We start from the raw sequence: 4,428 nt of genomic DNA, 5'->3' as shown, positions 1-4,428 counted from the left end.
TCCACGGCAACAAGCCGAAGGGCGACCGCCCTACTAATCAGGGGCCGTGTGCCTGCGCCGCGCACGATTGCATCAGAGGATGAAATAGTCCGTGTTGTGAACGTGCCAGCTAACAGCTCCTAGGTGGTGCCTAACGTGGCTGATGACGTGGTGTAAATAATAAATACACCAGAATTAGTGTTAAACTAATATAACGCGGTAAAATGTTGGTTAATCCATTGTTAGGACACTGTAAACTTACCCGGCAGAAGGCCTCCACACTAACATCCTCTTTTATTCTGATAAAAATAAGTTTCCAGTGAAGTGTGTCAAACTAAATACGTATTTAGCAGTAAATAAAGAAGGTGTGGTAGGCTTGTGAAGTCTTAGCTGAAATGCACATTCATACATTGAATTAAGTTTCTGGATAAGTGGATGTTTATTGTTTATTATTGTTTTTTTTTCCTTTATTTAAAAAAAAATATATATATGGCCAGCTGTTATGAATATACACTAACACATACGTAAATCCGATATATGGACATACATTGATCAGATAATGAACATACGAGCATATTATGTAAATCATACTATTTGCTTTTGAATATCAAACTAATTTTAAAAAACAAATTATTAAACAAATTATATCAAAAACTGAAAAAATGACAAAAATGGAGATACAAGGTTTTCTTCCAACAGCAGCGATATATATATATATATATATATATGGATGGATTAGCTGTGTGGAGCTGCAGTAAGAACATCAGGCCGTTATTTGCTTGTGAATATTCATGTGATTGGCACGAATTTAAAGGTGGATTCTATCAATTTTCTGCATTCAGAGTGGTTTAGTGTAAAATGGCTCTGATGTGTTTACAGTGGTGGTGAAGGGAGATAGTGGAAATATTGAGTTTTCTTTGGGGACTATTTTGCCTCACAACACCCTGCATGTATCCCTCCACCATGAATAGAGTTTTAGGCCAAAATCTGCTCAAAACTATCATAAAACAATATCTCAAACATCAGGCAGTGAATTCATAACCATTGCCTGTAATAACTTTCTGTGAGGGAGACTCTTAAGTTTCTCTAGAACGGAGCATTTCACACCAAATCACTCTGAACGATTCTGTTTACTGTTTAATTATGCAGACATTTGGAAAAAGAGAGAAAGTTTTTAGTCTAAAATGTATCTCACTGTACGCTGCATTACACAAGGACTGAAATTAAGGCCTTTAGATCATATTTAAGGCACTGTGTGCTCAAGTGATCAATTTCTTAAATAATTGATCAATTAATTAAATAATTACTCCGTTTCTGCTGTTGTGCTTCTGACACCGAAACATGTGATATTACTTGTATTATTGTAAAAATGTTTTTATATAATTCAGTTTCAGGCAGACTATAGATTAAAGGGCTCATATCATAGAAACCCACATTTTTCTGCCTTTTTTTGTAAAAGTTCACTCAGTTCATACAGTCCACATATGGAGACTTCGCTGCAAAAACAGCCTGTTTTAAATTCACTGTTTTGTGACACCAAAAAACCAACATGTTTACATATTCCGGCCTATTCAGCCTGCAGCAGTTTAGCTCTGTCAATTTGCGCTGAAGTTATAAGGAGTGTTTCAGGCTGGACTGCTTTTTCGATGATGCATAATACAAGGCAGCCAATCAGAACGGAGCTCATTTACATACAGTGTATCAGTCTTAAAGGCACAGTAACCAAAACAGCCTGTTTAATTCTATGAGATAAAGACAGGCTGGAAAATGGTGATGTAAAAAATGAATTCTGACTGTTTTTGGCACATAAAACCCCACAAACGCTGTAAGTGAACCTCGGGGAGAAAAATGAAATGGAAGAGAAATGCAGGATGTGGGCCCTTTAACTCAGAGTTTGATCTGCAGAGGTCTTGGGGGTCCCCTGGTGGAGGGTCTGACTACGAGGTGACCTATAAAAAATCTGTCATAGGTGTTGTGCTTGTTACATAATACAAACAACAACAATGTTACCAATTAAACTTTCCTGTGAATATACAGTCGTGTGCAAAAGTTTGTGCCCCCCTGGTGGAATGTACACATTTTTGTTTATTTTTTAAAAACTGAAAATAAGTAAACACATCCTCTACAGAGAGCGCACTTCTGCACATTTTAATATTTTATAGAACAATTACTGTTCATTCGCTGAATTTAACATACTGGTGAAAATGTACAACTCAGTTTATGCTAAACTGAGCAAATAAAAAGTAATTGTGCACTAAAATCTGCCAGAAAAATGCCTTTTTAAGTGTGTTTTCATTGTGTGATGCTTGTGTGTTCATGTTTCTTCTCACAATAACTCTAAACATTATTATATATTTGGTCAGAAATTCTTATTTTGGTCAAGGGAACAGCACGGGACCCCCTAAGTTCAGTTTTGTCTATAGTAAAAGGTCACTGTTCTGTTAGGGGCAGTCCAGGACCCCCCCACAGTCCAGGACCCCCCCACCCCCCTCAGGTAGAATTAAGCAGGCATCTAATTTTAGTCTATACTCTATACTCTGTAGCAGTGATGGATGATGATGATTTGTTATCGTTATTGTGATAAATTACACCTCAATGTACTTTTTGCCCAGTGCTGCACAGTAAGCCTCTGTTTCGACTCTTGGCCGATGACTCTGAGTGTGGAGATGCTTGCAGTCAAATCTGTTGTGTTCTTAGTCATAAGTGGCTCGAGGGACATTTTGACGGAGGTGAGCGTAAAGCACTGAAGAGTTTGAGTTTAAGTAAGTCAGCGCTCGGCCAAAGCGTTTGGGAAATGGAGACTGAAACTGGAGACGGCGACGCTCTGATAAACAGCACAAAGCGCTGAGACCATATTATTAACTCTCAGTTTATCACACTTCAGTTTTGTTTGGCCTTTTTTTGTACATCAGATCGGATGGATTTCTGACATGTCACAAATTTTGGTCGCGTGTCTCACAGTGTGATCAGCCTCACGGACCGATTTCACAAAGTCGCACCCAAAACCACACACAGTCACCACCACCGCTCCTACACGGAGGCAAAGAAGCCCACATTTGGGACAACAGCGTCCGTATATGACGACTTTGCTCCGTGTGACTGAGCTGAATTGGGTGGTGTAAATAAATACGGTGATGTTTTGTCTGTAGAGCTGTCTGTCTGTGAACCGGCTGGTCCTCAGCTTCAGCGCACAGAGTGGCACAAGTTAGCAGAGCTGTTTTAGCGGTTTGTCCATGGCTGAATCTCAAACGGCCCCTCCTTCCTATGTAGTGCACCAAGTTCTGGCTTCTACACCATAGTAGTGCCCTGTTTGTCCAGTTTGGAACTGTGGACACATGGCTGAATCTCAGAAGGCTAATTATTAGACACGTGATGCACTTTATGGGTGCAGGAGCCACTATTTTAATATGTGGTGCACTATGTAAGGAGCAGGGAGGCTTTTGAGATACAGACAATGAGGGCGTTTACATGCACTCAGTAATCTGATGGCTAAATAAAATTCCTATCACCACCACTGTAAACACATCTGAACCATTTCACACCAAACCACTCTGAATCTCTCTGGAATCATTTAGAAAAATCAGCAGAAAACCCCTTTAAGGTAACTGGTGCATCGTTTAAGGTGGAATGGAAAATCTGATTAAGTAGCTGGCAAATAAGAAGCCAACTTCAGGCCTGTGAAAAAAGGAAAAGATAAAATCAAACTGCTCCAGAATGAAAACCTGGTTCCTTTTCAAAGAACTGAAAAATAAATATAGAAATGGTTTCTTTTCAAGGAATTAGGGTATTGATTTTCTCCGTACATCACTCCGAGTTTGCCCTCGGCCCTCATTATGAGAAACATTAGTCAGCTCTAATCATTTGTGGAGCTGCCTGTTATTACTTGGTGTAATCTAGGAATTTTTGTCAGATCACTCCAATGAGTAGCTACTCAGAGACTCGGTAAACGTTTAGGACGGTTTGATCTCTGTTATTTCCCTTCATCACCGGCTCTGGTGCTGCGCTCAGGGCCACAAATCCATGACATAATGGCGTAGCTATTCACTGATTGGCTCTACATTTACATCAGTATTGTGCTACACTATCTTGCATTATTTCAAAGTCAGTAAATAATCAAATAAGTTCTGATCACTTGCAGTCACCAAATAAATGAAAGCAGGGCACACCCATATGTATACTGGAAATGCATGTCAAATACGTGGCAGCCCACACTGAAATACATTCAAAACACTAAAATGTATTTCAGCATGTTTTGCCATAATAACCGTTTAACAAAATATATTTTAAAATGCATTTATTTTTAAATTGGGGAAATGTTACACATAGAAATGTACCATACAAAAATAAACGTATGTAAATGTATTTATGAAATACATTTAAAAACATATGAAAACAGCCAAAATCCTGTCTGATGCTCCTCACTGTCTGATACCTTCTGAAATGAATTTG

Source organism: Colossoma macropomum, unplaced genomic scaffold, assembly GCF_904425465.1.
Source record: "Colossoma macropomum unplaced genomic scaffold, Colossoma_macropomum, whole genome shotgun sequence".
Taxonomy (NCBI): Eukaryota; Metazoa; Chordata; class Actinopteri; order Characiformes; family Serrasalmidae; genus Colossoma; species Colossoma macropomum.
The sequence above is the reverse complement of the archived record's forward strand: the minus strand, read 5'-3'. Positions refer to the sequence as shown.